Below are 19,838 nucleotides of genomic sequence, written 5' to 3' on the forward strand. Positions count from 1 at the left end.
CCAAGAACCGATTCTCAACTTGAATCCATTGAGCTACCAAGGGGACCTTATGGACCTGTAGCTCGAAGCTCCAACGGTACGTGAATAACTTACTAAATTCTTTAGTCACGGGATCCACCATCCATTAACTGTCAGGCACTGCACTGAAGACCGACAGCTGAACTCTTTTTACCATAGATATATTATGTGTCCATCTTAACCAATCAGAAGTGCGACAACCCTTCACAGATCGCTCGTAAGTACAGCTGGACCAATAACTATTAGGCCCCTATAGTTACATCTGTCTCCTTAAGTACCACCGATCCCTCTAATGAACATAAGTCATAGTCCTACAATGACTGAGTCTTCTCTTCCAAAGAGAAGTTGTGACCACTATGTTCAAGCCCCGGAATCAACCCTTAAGGGAGCAATATTTCTACTTATCCCTACTTCGGGAAGGGAGTGAATTCCATCTTGTGGATTGAGTTCCCAGTTCCCAGATTAGACAAGTCCCCAAAAAGGTAGGCATGTTGAGTTGGCAATCTGGCCACTCTCACCCATACTAATCAAAGGACCGCCCTCAAAGGCAGGAGTTCCAAAACACTTAGGATTGAGGTCATGTTACCTATGGTCGTTTAGGTGAGATGTAAGTCTCTAGTATCAACGACGTTATATACAGAGTCTAGTCATCTCATGGTCCAGGTCTTATACAAACTCTTTATATAGGATACCCCCGCTTGCACGTCTCCACATGAATGGTCAGGATCTACCTTCTGTAGTAGTTTACAACACTTGAAAACTTCTACAAAGTGGGCCATATCTGTAGTGTCACCAGGATCAAGTATCCTACTTTAATCCTTATGCTACAGACCTATTTAGGTTATCACTTAAGGCATGATCCTCTTGCATATCGCATATACATGCTTAAGTTCACATAAGATAACTAAGGAGTTTTGTTTATTGGATATGAATAAATGCCAGAATTAAATAACATTTATTTTATTTATCAAATAATGTGTATCTTTACAAAACAACGAGACTCCGGGAGAATTAGGACACCAATCCCAACAATCTCCCACTTGTCCTAATGACTCGGGAGACTAAGGTACAATATAATATAAAAATGTACAATATACAATAAACTAGGGCATACCTCAGTATCATCTCTCACTTGCCCTAGACAAGATGCCGCATGTCTCACAGACCCAGACTCTCCAGGTAACCCTCGAACACTTTAGCCGTGAGGGCCTTAGTAAAGGGATCAACAACGTTGTGCTTCGATACGATCTTCATGACTATCACATCACCGCGATGCACAATCTCCTTAATCAGGTGATATTTTCGTTCTATGTGCTTACCCCGATGATGACTCCGAGCCTCCTTCGAATTTTCCACAGCCTTGTTGTTATCACAATACAGTGTGATAGGCAAATCCATATTTGGAACAACTTCCAAATCTGAAAGGAACTTCCTCAGCCAAACAGCCTCTTTAGCTGCTTCACAAGTGGCTACGTATTCGGCTTCCATAGTGGAGTCCACAATGCATCCTTGCTTGATGCTTCGTCAGACTACAGCCTCTCCATTCAGAGTGAACACTGACCCCGATGTCGATTTGCGAGAATCTCGATCAGTCTGAAAGTCAGAGTCTGTGTATCCTGTAAGGATCAGATACTTATCTCCATACACGAGCATGTAGTCCCTCGTTCTTCAAAAATACTTGAGGATCGTCTTGATCGTCGTCCAGCAATCAAATCCTGGATTGGACTGATACCGACTGACAATCCTTACTGCATAGCAAATGTTGGCAGCCACTTCTTAATGTCAGTCAGATACCCTACATCATTCCCAATGAGAGGATATCATCCACATACAGTACCACGAAAGCTACTGAATTGTTGATGATATTCTTGTAAACACAGGGCTCATCAATGTTCTAATCAATGCCAAATGACATGACAACAGTGTAAAATCTGATGTTCCAAGATCTAGATGCTTGTTTCAGCCCATAAATGGACATATTAAACTTGCAAACCCTTTGCTCTTGATCTGGAACTATGAAGCCCTCTGGTTGAGTCATATAGATGGTCTCCTCAAGATTACCATTAAGAAAGGCAGTCTTGACATCCATTTTCCATATTTCATAATCATAAAATTCATATTTCATAATCAGGTGGATCAACAACTCTCAGACGTTATTGAAGTACACAGACTCCATTTTCTAGTTCATGGCCTTAATCCATTCATCTTTGTCAACATCCTCCATTACTTTCTTAAAAGGCAACGGATCCTCGACCCCATCATTCGTAATGATGTTTTGGGATTCAGTCAAACCCATGTAGCAATCCGGTGGGTTCATAACCTTCCCACTACATCAAGGCAGTCTCAACTCTTAAGCTGGTTGACTAGACGTTCCGACATCAACAACTCTTGTTGATCTGTCGGCCTGTTCAACAACTCTTGTTAAACTCTCAGCAGTCTCAGTTTCACTTGAGATCTCACGTAAAAAGAGCTTACTTCATGGCTTATGATTCCTCATGTGGTATTCTTCCAAGAAGATAGCATTTGTAGAAACAAACACTTTATTCTCACTTGGATCATAAAAGTATCCACCTCTGGTTTCCTTGGGGTAGCCTACAAAGAGGCAAACCTTCGAACGCAGTTCCAACTTTTTTGGGTTAGTCGTTAGCACATATGCCGATAGCCCCAAATCCAAAAGTGGCGTAAACTACCTTTACAACTTCTCCATAACTCAAAAGGTATTTCAAAAACACTCTTCGAGGGAACGTTGTTCAGGATATAATATGCAATCTCCACTACATAACCCCAAAATGAGTCTGGAAGATGAGCATAACTCATGATAGACCGAACCATGTCCAACAAGGTTATGTTTCTCCTTTCATAGATACCATTTTGTTAAGGTGTACCAGGGCCGAGAGTTGGGACGCAATCCCATGTTCTATCATATAGTTCTAGAATTGGAGGTCCATAATACTTTCCTCCACGATCAGATCATAATGTTTTTATCTTCTTACCTAACAAATTTTCAACTTCAGCCTTATACCCCTTGAACTTGTCAAGGGCTTCAGACTTACATTGCATTAGGAAGAGATACCCAAACCTTGAATAATCATCTATGAAAGAGATGAAATATTCATACCCACCCCGAGCTCTAACATTCATCGAACCACAGAAGTCTGAATGTACAAGCTCCAAGGCTTTCTTGGCTCTGTAACCTTTTCCAGTAAAAGCTCGTTTGGTCATCTTGCCTTCGAGGCATGATTCACATACCGGCAAGGAGTTTTCTTCTAAACTCTTTAGAAGTCCACTTTTCACCAACTTCTCAATCTTATTAAGGTTGATGTGACCTAACCTCATATGCCAAAGAGGGGCACTCACTAGTCACTTTCATCAGTTGGAATCAACCTTGAAATATCAATATTTAAGGTTATCAGTGGCTATCAATGATATATTTATAAATAGTGACCAACAACTTTGATTAGGACAGTAGCTATCACTAATAATCTTTTATCATGGCTATCACTGATAGCAGCTATCAGCCGCTATCACTGATAAATTTTCATCAATTAGAATAAACCTTGAAATATTAACATTTAAAGCTATCAATGATAGACTTCTATAACTGGTTATCACCTTTGAAAGAAACTCGATATATAGATATCACCTAAGTTCTATCACCGATATCATTAACATCACTCGTATTGTGGTTATTAGTGATAGCTTATTTCACTGATGAGATGCTATCAATGATCTCACTGATATCATGCTATCAGTGATATTTCTTTATCATCGATAACATGCTATTAGTGGTAGCTTCTATCATCGATAACGTGCTATCGGGTAGCTTCTATCATCGGTAACATGCTATTAGTATTAGCTTCTATCACTGGTAACATGCTATTAGTAGTAGCTTCTATCAATCATAGTCACTGAACACCTTTTTGCCCCTTTCTTGTTCTTCCCAAATATTTATAAGTCCCTTTTCTTTTTTTATGATAGATTCTATCATTGATAAACATGCTATTAGTGATAACTTTTAGGCATTCCTCTTACATTTTAGTTCGAGATTCAACTTTATTAATTAAATTCACTAAGTTGGCTATCAATGATAGATTTCTATAAGTGGCTATTAACTATGAAAATATAATCAAAGATTAAGCTATCAATGATAGAAAATATTAGTGGCTATCACTGATAGACTTTCATTTGCTATTTATATTTATTATTAGTTATAATAATCAAACTTGATGATTGACTTGTTGGTGTTAAGTCACTAGGAAATAAAAATTTAATAAAGGAAAGAAGCAAAAACCAAATAAATGAAAGAATAAAATTAAAAAGAGAGAGAGAGAAGAAGCAAAAACTAAAAAAGAAAAGAAAATGAAAAATAGAAGGGAAAAAGCAAAAATCGAGAAAATAAAGAAAATAAAAAGACTAAAAGAAAGAAGGTGTATAACAAAATAAGAAAAGAGAGGGCGAAATTGAAATTTTTTTAAAAAAAAAAATCAAAGATTAATTAATCAACTCATCCATCCTTACAAATATTTTAAGGATGTAATATATTTTTATATTTTTTCTCTTATTATACTATGTATTACAAATATCCTATAATATATAATAAAATAAATAAACAATAAAAAGTAAATAAAATAACAAATAATAGATTTCTCCACTATCTCCAATCTTTTTGAATTGGTGACCAATATGTGTTTTTATCAAAACTCACCAAATGCCACTGCAATATGACAAGTAAAAAATGGATTACAACGACACTAATAGCGTGTAATCTTGAGACATATAAACCTAATTTAACATATTTCTAATAAAAACAAAATTTTAAAATCAAGGGAATTAATTCCAATCCCTAAATATACAAAACACTGTATCCCATAAAATAGTAAATTTACACATTCCTCCAAGCGTATTAAATCATTTCTTTAAAGGCTAAGATGAAAAACCCAAGGAAATGAAAAAGTTATTACCAAAAATGGTTGTAAAAGAGACATATTCCAAAGCCAAATGGGTGTAAATAAAGGCAACTTCAGATGGATACCCACTTTCTATATATATATATATATTACAATTTTTAGAGTAACTCCATTAACCTAAACAAGGGAAAAAAAAACTTCTTTTAATAAAAAAAATTCTCAACTAAAGTAATGAGCTTCTCCATAGACATTGCACCCTCCCTTTGCAAATGGAAAATTTTGGAATCAAAAGAACTAACAGCTACATGTGTTAGAGAGTTGATGATAAAATTATAAAAGTGCTTAGAAAAATCAAAAGAAACAACACCAAATACGTGTTTGACGAGTACAATAAGTCTCTTACCACGTTATCTATTTCATACAAATCTATATTTGGATTATTAAGAGTACGAATGATATATGTGGTGTCTGACTCTACAAATATACGAATTATTAGAAATATATCATTTATTAATAATATTATTTGTTTTTCTAATAACATCGCATTCATTGCAAGTGGATAAGCTTTCTCAAGTGCTGGTCTTAAAAGGAATATTTTTTTTATACACTACATTATCTTTTATTATATACATGAAAAATAAAGGGAAAAAAAAGGCACTTCCAATTTGAGCTTGCCCATGTCATTCCAAATGAATTCAGATAAAAGGAATCATTATGGCTTAGGAGCCCACTTTCCACCAACTTTATTTTTGTAACCCACATAACTTGGGATTTATTATTATTACTTTACACAAAACTTGGGATCTTATTTTTTTTTTGGAACATTTCTTTTAAAACTTTTAAATTAGGTCTCTTTTATTCGGCCTTTAATATAACTTGTATCTATAATAGAATATATCGTAATCAATATAACTTGTATCTATAATAAAATATATCGTAATCATGTTCAGGTTCTCGAGTTCTATATTTTTTAGATCTCTAAGTTATAATACATCATAAAACTTGTTTTATTTGATATTAAATTATCAATATAACGAAATTTAACTCGTCTAAAAGTAAAAAAATCTTGCTGGTGATGGTACAACTAGACTTAAAGTTTCTAGTCAGGTTTAACTTGTACCTTTAATTATTTAGAGAAAAATTTTGATTTAAGAAAATAAAATTGAAGTGATCACATGCTTGATAACTTAGAGAGTGAATAATTAATTAAGTTTACAAGAAAATAAATAAATAAAGTGTTTGTCATGTTGTGATGACAAAAGTCTTTCTTTTCTCTAACAAATTAAGCTTCGGTAGCAATTAATGCTTTTTTCTGTCTTATTGTAACCTTAAAAAATGTGTTTATAAAAAACTTCAATTTAATACTTTTCATATGTATGTAATTCTACGTTTCTAAAATTTTAAAATATTAGAATTTCTTTTTTTTTTTTTAGTTCTAACTATGGTGTATTCTTTGAATTCAAATATTTTAGTTAAGGTAAATAATGAAATTATTTAGAAAAGAAAAAAAAAAAAAAAAAAAAAGAAGCTGTTCAAATAAGAAAAAGAGGAAGATAAATTTTGGAAAATATGGCCAAACAATAAAGTTATTATTTAAACAAAAATTGGAAACTTCACCTAATGGGGAGACAAATTAATTATTGTTTTCAATATATTTCTATATAATCATTAACCTGACTTTTCTTGTCTCGTTCAACTAAATACTCAAAGTTGGTTTAATTTGAGTGATCATTTAATTATTTAAAATTAAAATTTATTGAAATTGATTACATAATTATAATAATTTAAATTGATTATCTCGTTTTGAATTTCTAATCTCACATGTTTTTTTTTTTTATATATATATATGATGTTTTTTGAAGCCATGTTTTTAAAATATAATTGATCTTTTTTTAAAAAAAATGAAAATGAAGGCGAGTAGAGAGAAAGATTTTAATGCAACTTGTATGAAATTGATTTTTTTTTTTTTTAAATCAATAACTAAGAATATCTCATGGGAATGATTGAAATATTTACCGTTACAGTGATATGTATAATCTTGATGTGAATTAATTTAAATTTGAGAATGTGGATATATATTTTAAAGACTTTTCACTAAAAAAACAATTTTAATCCCTAAACTTTAGTTAAAGTAACAATTTAGTCTATAAATTTTAGTTTATAACGATTTAGTCTCCAAACTTTCAATTTTGAAACGATTTAGTACATGAACTTTAATATGTAACAATTTAATAATTGTACTTTAAAATTTGTTATATAAAAATTGATGTTAAGATTTAATAAGATTTATTGCATAAATAAAGTGATAAACTAATTAAATACTCAATATTTTTATAAAATGCAAAGTTTACCTCACAAAATAATAAAAATTGACATCAAAATTTGATTTATCATTTTTTTATGCTGAATACTAAATTGTTACATATTGATGTTCGAAGACTAAATTGTTACAAAATTAAAAGTATATAGACTAGATCGTCACAAACCAAAGTTTATGGACTAAACTATTACTCTCGTGGAAGTTTAGAGACCAAAATTGTTTTTTAACCTATTATTTATCTATTATTTATTGTAATATTTTCCCCCTTTTTTTAACATATGTTTTCAATATTATAACAGTATTTTGATGGTTGAATATCTATGAGAACATACAAAAAGAAATGTATCAATAAATTCCCTGAATCTAAAAGTAACAAAAAAAAAAAATCCATAATGCAATATTAGAATTTGACATTCGACAAATTATGACTTGACAATTTGATAGGATTAACAAAGATAGTATAATCACGATATACCTAAATATTTTTCTATGAACTCAAAAAAAAAAAAAAAAAAGTATAAATTGATATATGAGTTGAACTATTTTTAAATATTTGAAAAATCAATTAGAAATCCTTAATAACCCTCTTATATAACTATTTAAACTATTTTCTAGTAGATAGTATTTATACCAATGATATGTTTTAGGCCTATTAAATTGTCTCTTTTTTGTGTATATAATATTTTCAGTTGATTAAATGTCAAGGGTGGTAAGATTATGTTAGTCTACTTAGAATAATTGGGTGTACCAACTCATTCCCACTGCAAAAATTTAAAAAATACAAATCTATATAATAATGAAACATTATAAGAGAATCAATATTTGAAAGTCAGAGTTACAACAGAGATTAATAAATCTTTTATAAATTTGTGTTTATAATTATGGTTTGGTTTTTCTGCATAGGGACCCACATATGGAACTAGTACACCCTATAAAAAAAAAACAAATTATAATAAATTTTGAGAAATTGGGATGGGGGTTGAGGGGTCATCTCTTGAGAGAGGGAAATTGGGCCCAATTGCTAAGGCCCACTTTGTTCTCTTTTATCAATGGATGAAGAAATTAAAAGCAACTAGGTAAGAATTCTATGCCACCACCATATGGGGCAACACATCATTATTATTTTTGGTTCACTCTTATTCTAATTATTTAAGGAGTGGTTTGACAATGTTTTTTTTTATATATATATATAAATTTTCAAAATAAAATAACTAGAAATTTATACCGTGTAGATTTTTGTAGGATATATTCTATCTTAATACCTAAATTTTGTATAATAGAATTAATATGAGGTCATCTTATTTCTATTTACCTTATGAGAAGTGTCTACTTGAAAAAATGTTTGAATTAGTGTGTAATATAGTCTCAAAGTCCTATTTTTAAATGAATTCAAATTATCATTAAATAATCAATGAATGGTTAGAAAATATAAAACAAAATATTTAAATGGGAGTACAAACAATTTATTTAAACAAAATAAATAAAAATGGTAAAGGGCCCAAATAAGATTTAGGTCACTGTCTTAGTACACATCATATATATTTAAAATATTAATATCACATTTTTTTTATAATTAGTATTTACCAATAGTGAATCCATGTTCTCACATTATATTTTTTGGTGTGATATTATTTAAAAAATGCACATTTTTAATTTTAATAATAGATCATATATAGCAATCTCAAACTCTTGAGCAATTTTAAATTTTTACAAGCCACTCAAAATTAGTCATAAAAACTATTCAAATAAATAACAATTGACTAAACAATGCTCTTCTCCTTGGGAATTTTTATATAATTTTAATTTGGAGAGCCCAATAATAAGTAGGGGTTCTCAATTATGAAGGTACTTTAAATGGCCCCTCCAAACACACCCACCCATTGTTCCAACCCAAAATTTATTCATTGTTATGTCCTTTGAATCTTCTTTTTTAATCACCAAAACTCCAATAATGCTTATATTTCTCCACTTTTTAATCTACATCTTTTTGTTTGGTATGGAAGTTGAATTTAATCAAATGATTTAGATGAAAAAAGGAGTTAAAACTTCAAACTGAATTTTCTTATTTGACACTTGTTAGCTCACTAAAATAATTTTAGTCATGGCATCCTAATTTTATCATATTAAATATGAAATTTGAATAAATTGTAAAATGAACCTTTTCTTAAAATTAATATATGATAATTTTTTTATAATATTTATAATAGTTGGTAAAATGAGGAGAAAAATCTAAAATATATAACATATTTAAAATATTTGTAAATATAGAAGTGTTAACTATATTTTTTTCTAATTTACAATTTCGTTCTCCCTAGTCTTCTTGCACACTTTTTTTTCTTTATCTTTTATTTTCATTCTTTTCTTTGATTTTCACTTCTTTCATTTCTTTTTTTTATTATTATTTTCTTTCATTTCTCCCTTTTTTTTCTTCCCTTTCCTTTTTTTTATTTTCTTTCATTTATCCAGTTTTTACGTCTTTTTTTTTTCTTTCCTTTCCATCATCTTTCATTTCTTTTTATTTTTTTCTTTATCCGATTTTTGCTTATTCCTTTTCTTTTTTTTTTTTTATTTTCTTTCATTTCTTCGATTTTTCTTCTTTCCTTCCTTTTTTATATATATTTTTATTTTCTTTTCTTTCTCTATTTTTTCTTTCTTCATTTTTTTTAAATTTTCTTTCATTTCTCCAACTTTTACTTCTTCTCTTTCTTTCTTTCTTTCTTTTTTTTTTTCTTTATAGTTTTTTTTTCTTTATCCAATTTTTGCTTTTTTTTTTCTTCATGAGAATTATGAGGCTTAATTCCGTACCCAATACTTGAAAGTATCCAATTTATAAGTAACTTAACCCTAACAAGTCAATTATCAAATTTGATTATTATAACGAAACATTAAATATAAATAGAAAATGAAAATGGATTTGAAACAAACTACTTTTTTTAGTCCACAAATTTGCACCATTTTTAGAAACATTTCTTAAAAGTTTGAAATAAGAAACAATAATAGTTATTAAATAGTTTTATTTCTAAAAAAATGAGAAATGTGAACGATATCAAACATGTTAATATTTTTTTTTCTTTTCATATGACTTTAAAAGTATGATGTTTATTAGAAATAAACTTGAAAAAATGACATAGATGACCCAAGATGACGGGCACAAATTGAAATATTTGTGTATTTGTGTATCGTAATATTTGTGTATTGATAATAACAATTATTAGTTATAGATCTTAGATAGATATCAATCATATTCATGTATTAGTGATATTAAATTTATGTAGATATCGGTGGTAGAAGTCTATTGGTGATAGAAATCTATTATTGATAATCATGATAAAATTTTCCCAATAATAGCCACTGATAACTTTGAGTGGTAGTCTTTCAAAATTGATACCTTCAGTCTATCAGTGATAGCTTCTAATATTTTCTATCATTGATAGCTTAATCTTTGATGATTTTTTCAACAATTAATATCCACTTATAGAAGTCTAGCGTTGATAGCCAACTTAGTGAATTTAATTAATAAAGTTGAATCTTGAACTAATGTGTAAGTGGAATGCCTAGAAGTTGTCACTAATAGTATGTTATCAATTATAGAATCTATTAACGATGACATGTTATTTGATGGTAAAAAGGAATGACAGAAGTTATCTCTGATAGCACGTAATCGATGATAAAAGCTATCACTGATGACTACGATATAAGTGATACAAGTGATATTAATGATAGAACTTAGGTGATATCCATATATCGATGATATCAATAATATAAAAGTCAATTCCATTTAATGAAAATCTAGCATTGATAGCCACTACTAAAAGTTATCAATGATAGTCGTTGATTGAAGTTATCAATGAAAGTCATAGCTATCAGTGATATGACTTACATATATGCTAATAAAATAAGCGATGTTAATGATATCGGTGATATGAGTTAGGTAAATATCAAAGATAGTCACTTATAGACCTCTCATTGATAAACTTTTATCACTTACAACTTTAAATGTTAATTTTTGAAAGATGATAGTTTCCTTCCCAAAGTTGATAACTACTCATAAAAGTCTATTATTGATATCTACTGATAGCCTTAGGTATTAATGGTTACAATTGATCAAAGTGTATCAATGCTAGCTATTGAAAACTGATAGCAAATTGAAAGCTGATATTTCAAGTTTTACTATTTTAAAGTTGTATTAATATTTCTCAAATTGAAAGTTATCACTGATAGCAGCTGTCGATGATAGCAACTAATAGCAGCTATCAATTGTTATCATTGATAGCTACTATCAGTGCTAGTTTTCAATTTGAGAAAACGGGAAGAAGATGCGCGAAATGTTGGGCTGCGTGTGGACTTTTTAGTCATTTACCTATATAGCTATCGCTGATAGTAGCTATCTGTGATATCTGACACTAATTTTGTACCATATCCCTAATATGTTTATCATTGTTCTACATTTTTTTTTATTATTTTGGGTCGAATTGTTATTTGTACAATCAGTTACCAATGACAAACCCATATTGAAAATAAAGGATAGAAGAAAGAACACCAAAGTTACGTGGAAAACCCTAGGTTAGGGAAAAAAAACTACGACAAAGAGTTTTTATTGATTTTTGATACACATTACACAGTACATGAACATATATAAATAGTCATAGGTCAGAAACCCTAGACTATAGACACCAAGTAAAAGACTAAAATGCCCTCAGGGCTAAACAACGTTTTGCAATACTCCCCCTCAAGTTGGGTCGTTGATATTAATAAGACCCAACTTGCTAACACATGTGTCGAAAATATGTCTCAGTAACCCTTTGGTAAGGACATCAATAATCTGTTGACTCGACGGAACATAGGGAATGCATATACTACCGCTATCCAGTTTCTCTTCGATGAAGTGTCGGTCAATCTCCACATTTTTTGTTCTGTCGTGTTGGACATGATTGTTAGCAATATTAATAGTTGTCTTATTATTGCAATAAAGTCTCATGGGGTCATGACTTTCCTGATGAAGATCTATCATAACCTTTTTCAACCAAATTTCTTCACAAATTCCTAGTCTCATAGCTCTGTATTCAACTTCGGCGCTACTTCTAGCAACGACACCTTGCTTTTTACTCCGCCATGTAACCAAATTTCCCCACACAAACGTACAATATCCCGAAGTGGAATTCCCATCAGTAATAGAACCTGCCTAGTCTAAATCTGTGTAGGCCTTAATGCATCTTTTGTCATGTTTTATAAACACCAAGCCTTTTCCAGGAGTAGACTTCAAATATCTCAGAATCCGTGTAACAGCCTCCATGTGTCTGTCAGAGGGAGCTGCATAAACTGACTGACCAAACTAACTGCATATGATATATCAGGCATGGTATGCAAAAGATAAATCAACTTCCGCATAAGACGTTGATACCTTTCCTTATTAACAAGAACATCTTCTATAGATTTTACCAAATTTCTATTAACTTCCACCGGCGTATCTGCAGGTTTACACCCAGTCATTCCAGTTTCCTTCAACAAGTCCAACATATACTTTCCCTGAGACACGAAAATCCCTTCCTTTGAACTTGCTACTTCCATTTGAAGAAAATATCTCAAGTCACCAAGGTCTTTGATCTCGAATTCATCTGCCATCCTCTGTTTCAACCTACCAATCTCAACTGAATCATCCTTGACAAGATGATATCATCAACATAGACAATCAGAACAGCCACCTTCCCTGGTGTCGATCTCTTAGTGAATAAAATATGATTAGAATACCCTTGAACAAACCTTTGGGACTTAACAAAAGTAGTGAACCTATTGAACCAGGCTCTAGGAAACTGCTTTAGGCAATACAAAGATTTCTTTAATTTGCAAACATGATTGCAAAACCGTGCTTCAAAACATGGATTTGGGTTCATATAGACCTTTTCTTCTAACTCACCATTCAGAAAAGCATTTTTTACATCCAGTTGATGTAAGGGTCAGTCTTGATTAACAGGAACTGAAAGAAGGACTCGAATCGTGTTAAGTTTTGCCATTTGAGAAAAAATTAATGAGTAATTCACCCTATATGTCTGAGTAAACCCTTTTGCAACTAGCCTGGCCTTGTATCTATCGAGAATCCCACCAGACTTGTATTTGACAATGAACACCCACTTGCACCCGACTGTTTTGTGATCTTTAGGAAAAGCGACCAAATTCCAGGTTCTGTTTGTCTCAAGTGCACGCATTTCCTCCATAATTGCAGCTTGTCATTCAGGAACTTCCATGACCTTATGCACATCACCTGGTATCATCACGGTATCCAGGTTGGTAGTGAATACCTTAAATCTCGAAGACAAGTTACTGTAGGACAATAAGTTTTTCAAACTAGTACCTATCTGTAAGGCAATTGACAAATCCAAGGTAGCATCAAACTCAACAGTCTTTTCCACCTGTTTATCTGTACTCGACTGTTGCACGTTTTTAGTTTCTTGTGTATCACCTGATAATTCGCTACCACCAGCGATCCTGACTTCGTCAGAGTTCACTACATCACATTCATTATCATCAAGGATAGAGGCATCTTGAGTTGGTTCCGGTTCTGACTCTTGGACAACTTCTGGTTGAGCAATAGGAGGAACTATTTCTGGAACTATTTCCTTTTGGAAATTCTTCCTATAGTAGGTTATCTAGGGCACTTGTTTCATAGGAAGGACAAGGTAATTTGTCTCAAGGGTAGGCCTAGGAAACAAATCTATAGGAACAGAATAGGTGGATGTGTAAGCCTTTTCACTAGCAGTCCCCTTAAAGAGGACAAACGGAAAAAAAAAAAGTTTGTCCTTGAGAAAGGTGGCGTCCATGGTGACAAAATAATTTCAAGAGGAAGGCTGAAAACACTTATAGCCCCGTTGATGAAGGGGATACCCAACAAACACATACTTTTGGGCCCGAGGAGCAAACTTACTCCAGTGAGGACCATGATTATGAACAAAAACGGTACAGGAAAACACCCTAAGGGGAACATCTGGGAAAAGGCAAGTGGACAAGAAAGACTCTTTAAAACACTCTATGGGTGTTTGAAATTTAAGCACATGGAAGGGCATCTAATTGATGAGATGAGCTGCAGTAAATACAACATCTCCCCATAGATACGAGGGTAAGAACGCAGGTATTATGAGAGATTAGGCTACTTAGAACGCAGGTATTATGAGAGATCAGGGTACTTCAACAAGGTGGCGATTTTTGTGCTCAGCCACCCCATTCTGTTGAGAGGTATAAGCACATGAATTTTGGTGGATGATGCCTTTAGAAGTCAAAAACTCACGAAGAGACTGATTAATAAACTCACGTCTATTATCACTTTAAAGAATGACAATTTTAGTGTTGAATTGAGTTTCGATAGTAGCGTAAAATTGTTGGAACGCCGTTGTCACTTCAGATTTGTCAGTAAGGAGAAACACCCATGTAAGACGAGTGTGGTCGTCAATAAAGGTGACAAACCACCGTTTACCTGACACAAATGTGACATTAGACGTACCCCAAACATCACTATGTATGAAATGGAAAAAGTCGGGAAGGTTTATAGGGTTGAGAAGTAAAAGAGGCCCTACGTTGCTTAGCACGAATACAAACATCACGAGATAAAGATACACATTCACATTACGAAATAAAGTGGGGAAACAAGTATTTCATATAATGAAAGCTTGGATGTCCAATACGAAAGTGCCATAATAATTAGTCAGTTTCATAAACAGTAAGAGAAGATAACAAACTAATCCTAGACAAACTCCTAGAAGAAGCATCATCAGAAAGGAAATAGAGCCCCTATCGTGCTGGAGAGTGCCAATCGTCTTCCCCAAGCTCAGGTCCTGAAACAAAACATCATCTGGTGAGAAAACAACTTTGCAGTTCAAATCTCTGATTATTTTACTTATCGATAGCAAATTATAAGAGATCTTTGGCACATGTAAAACATTATGTAAAATCAACCCCTGAATCGAAGACAAGTGACCCTTCCCAGCAACGGGGGCAAAAGACCCATATGCAATTCATATTCTCTCATTTCCAGCGCTTGGATAATAGGAGAGGAATTGGTCAAATGATCCGGTTAAGTGATCAGTCGCTCCTGAGTCAATAATCCAGGATTCATCTCCTCAACAAAGAAACTAAAGGATTGAGGAGTACCTGATTGGACAATATTGTCGATCCCAACTGTACTTGGATCAACATAACTGGTCACTTGGGGAGCACCATTAATAGCTTCACTAACGAGAGCTCAGATTTAGACTTATCATTTGGAGGACGTCGCTTGCCATTTGGTGGACGGTCGTGTAATTTCCAGCATTGGTCTTTTGTGTGCCATAGTTGGTGACTGAACTACGGTATCATCACCTTGCTCTGATATCATATTGAAAATAAAAAGTAGAAGAAAGAACACCAAAGTTACGTGGAAAACCCTAGGCTAGGGAGAAAAAACCACGATAGAGAGTTTTTATTGATTTTTGATACACACTACTCAATATATGAACATATATAAATAGCCGTATGTCAGAAACCCTAGACTGTAGACAATAAATAAAAGATTAAAATGTCCTTGGGGCTAAACAACGTTTTGCAACAACCTATAATCCAACAACAAAATATCTCAAATCCCTTTAATATTAAGATTAAAGACAAATATCAATTTATACCATTGAACTGGGTATTGTATCAATTTAAGCCCTAAACTAATAATTGTATCAATTTAAACCATGAACTTTTGGGATTGTATTCAATTTAAACCTCAAAATCATTATCGTATCCTTTTAAACCCTAAACTTTTATGAATTTATCGATTTAAACTCCAAACTTTTATAATTGTATCAACTTAAACCCCTCCATCATGTTTTATGAATGTTCAGGGTTTAAATTGATATATTTATGAAAGTTCAATGTTTAAATTGATATAATTATTAATTAGGAGTTTAAATCGATACAAATCCCAAAGTTTAGAGTTTAAATTGATAGAACCCTCAAAGTTTAAGATTTATATTGATACAATTCTTAGTTTAGGGTTTAAATCGATACAATTTCCAAAGTTCAGGGGTATTAATTCATATTTGCCCTATTAAAAAAAAACCCATGTTTGTTTTTTAAATTGGCTATTTTTTTTTTAAAAATAGGGGTTAAGGTTCTATAGATGTTTGGGAATAAAGGATACTTGGGAATAGGATGTGTGGTAATCAAAGATGACTGTGTTTGGTTTGTACATGAGAATGCTATCATCAACAATTGTGTTTGTATTTAATTTATGAAATTAAGCATGAAAATCTTATTATAATTATAATAGATTAATAAATTAAATAATAAAAAACATCCAATATATCGTTAAAAAATTAATTAACTATGAATTAATAATAATTTTAATTATAAAATATTCGAAGATTGAGTAATTTATAATCAAAATTAACTAATTAACGTAATTAATGAACATCATACTAATTATAATTTAATACTTAATCATTTTTATAATTAATTGAGTTCAAAATTAGTAATTTTAAATTAAATTAAATAATATAAAAAATATTTTTTAAGAAACAATATATTAAATAAACCGTGGAAATAATAGATAAAAATATAACATATTAATAAAGAATACTAAAAAAGTGTTTTGTAAATATGATATGTTAATAATTAATGAAGTAATAAAAATTAATCATAATAAAAAATTATTTGATTATTTATAAAAACAATAAAGTAATAAATTATTATTATTAAAAAAATGAAGTTTTATATGGACTAAATTTAACTAATTCTAGTCTACTAATTAAATATATTTAAAATACTGTTGGTTAATAAAATAATAATTTATATAAAAAATAATTCTATTCATTTAATAAATTTTATTATAAAAACAAGTCCAGTAAATATTTCAATATATTAGTATTGAATTATTAAAATAAATATTTATATTATTTTTATTTAATTAATGTTAATCAATTAATTAACTATATTTAAAGTGAAATTATATATAAAATGAAAAATAGATGAAGAGATGAAAAAGGAAAATCCATAGTTTTGGAAGGGAATAAAAAAAATCCTTCTATGTGGGAAATGATGATGCCTAAAAATAGGTTATTCTAGGCAAAAAGTTTAAAATAGTGAAACAAATATGAGATTTGAATGTCTGTGTTAATTTCCATATAGAAAATTCTCTAACCAAACGGCCTTGAAACAATTCTAAAATTGTTAATAAATGAAGCCCAGGGAATCACATAAAAGTAGATTACTGATACATTTGGATAAGAATAAGATGAGAGATTGTGACTTTGAAGTTTAGGCCAACTATATGGGTAAGATTTGAAAGACTTAAAAATTCAAGTAATTGAAATGGGAATGGGATGAATCTTGTCCTATTAAAAAAGAAAAAGAAAAAAGAGAAAAATATGATGACTATGTATATCAAAATATCGATATATTTCATTAAAGAAAAGGAACACTAATGGAACGATGGTAGGCAACCAAATGGGAGCTAACTAAAAGTTTATTTGGTAAAATGATGTCAAGACCCACCCAACTGCTCTCACCAAATTAAGCTTGGCAAACTGAACCATAACATTATTGTTTGTTATTGGGAAATAGCTTTGGGGGAATTGATTAGATTAGTTAGAGGTTGTTTGGTTAGCTCCAATGGGTGGATGATTCTGATTCTGATCACTTTTCTTTTCCAACATCAAAGCAGATTTCACACCCACCAATTTTTACATTCAAAAACTTTATCATCACTCCGACCTAACTTTTCTAAGCACTTTCACTTTCTTAGGGGAAAACTGGTGGAAAAATAGGAGCTGGAAAGCGTATAGAACGTGAGAGTCAGTAGTGACCTTGGGGATTCAGTTGACACAGAATTGAATCAACAACTCTCAACAATTTCAAGGACGACTAACGTTAAAGATGTGTATACTGACAAATAAAAATGAAACCAAAAGAAAGAACAGTAGAGTATTTTTAGTAGTTTGTTCTTGTTGGGATGATTTGAATATGCAGATGGGTATCAATGAATCAAGGTGGATTCAGATCTGGGTTGATATTTCAAATAGATCTGAAAGATTCAGCCCTGAAAAGCTAGTGGGTAAATACCAAACTGGGGGCAGGAAGTTTCTAATAATTGACATAAGAAATAGACAGAGAGGCTAATAATAATAAATCATTATTAGTGCATGAGTTGCAGTCAAATCCTTCCACTCAGCAATTTGTGCAATTAAAGCAAAGTGGGTTGGATTCCAAAAGTCCCTTTCCAGTTCCACAGTCAAAATATGCTTAGAAAACAAATTGTATAAAACAGAGCCACAGTCCACATGCTGAAAAACATTGTTTTTCTCTCTCGGGCATTTTCACAAACATCTTCCGTACGTGGAATTTTCTCCTAAAATTTTTCCCTTCCCCACTAAACACCCCTTCTCTAACTTTCAATGATTCCTGTGGTTTTCCATAAACAATTCGATTCTTTGGATTTTCTGAGGAAACGAATCAGAGATATGGATCACATATGGGGGAGGGGGTGAATGAAATTGAGATAGATTATTGACAAATGGGAAGCTTGTAAAAATGGGTTTGAAGAAAATACCGAACCCAAATCAAGGAATTGGTTTAATGGGTTTTGAGAATTGTTCGAAACCAAGAAATCTAATTCACGTAATTCCTAACCCTACGCTTAGAACTCGATTAATACTAATCCAATGCTTCAACCTAACGAAAAGAAGAAAAGTTACCTTTCCGATGGCGCGTTCTTTGTCCCTAAAAAAAAAAAATTGATTCATCCAAGAAAATCAAAAGCTTCGCTTCGATTCCTTCCCTTTCCCCTTCTTCTTCCATCTTCTCGGCAACCGTGTCAAGTCAACCGAAGTAATTGATTCTTCTACTTTTTATTTAACAACTATTCTATCTTTATTCTTATTTTATTGTAAAATTTCTTTAATTCTTTATGTTTTACCGTTAAATGTTTGAATTATATTTAAAGGATTAAATCCTAATTATAAGGACTAATATCCTAACTTTTACAAAATTTTAGGGACTAATTTTGTTATTTAAAATTATATTTAATAAAAAGGGTATTCATTCAGATTTTGATTTATTTTATTGAAAATTATTGATAAATTTGTTTTCAAGATCATTGCATGTGGCTAAAGAGTAAAGCCAATAATTAAGTTTAATTGATTATTAAATGCAATGACATGTCAAAAATTAATTCTTTTGCTTTAAATATCAATTGTCCTAATTTTTATTAGTTTCCTCTATTTGGTTTAATCATTTAAATTGCAAATAAAGTTAATATGATGTGGAATTATTATTTTGTCGACGTATATGAATATGTAGCATGCTAGTTGAAAAATACATTTTATTGATGGGTTAGTCGAATTTTGTTGATTGGTTAATTAAATTTCACGTCTTAATTAGCATTTAAGTGACACGTATTTGTACACAATGTATTAATACATGAATAATAGAACGATAACAATTTTGTAAAATACATAATTTAATAATAGTTTTATAAAATAACGTAATTTATGATTTTACTAATCAAGTAACACATGCAATGTACGTGAAATCTTGTAGTTCTATTTTTTTAAAATAGTGATTTTTTAGTATAAAATAAATAA

The 19,838-nt window shown here is 31.2% G+C and overlaps 1 long non-coding RNA gene across 1 annotated transcript; it reads right to left on the reverse strand.

Annotated features, from left to right (window-relative positions):
- Positions 1–14,838: 14,838 nt before the first annotated feature.
- LOC120075276 (uncharacterized) lies at positions 14,839–19,109 on the reverse strand. The gene is made up of 3 exons (XR_005481273.2): positions 18,951–19,109; positions 15,385–15,597; positions 14,839–15,068 (listed from the first exon to the last, which is right to left on the reverse strand). It is a non-coding gene; the product is annotated as an uncharacterized LOC120075276 (long non-coding RNA).
- Between the last annotated feature and the right edge of the window lie 729 nt (positions 19,110–19,838).

Source organism: Benincasa hispida, chromosome 4, assembly GCF_027475165.1.
Source record: "Benincasa hispida cultivar pf3 chromosome 4, pf3_genome.v1.1, whole genome shotgun sequence".
Taxonomy (NCBI): domain Eukaryota; kingdom Viridiplantae; phylum Streptophyta; class Magnoliopsida; order Cucurbitales; family Cucurbitaceae; genus Benincasa; species Benincasa hispida.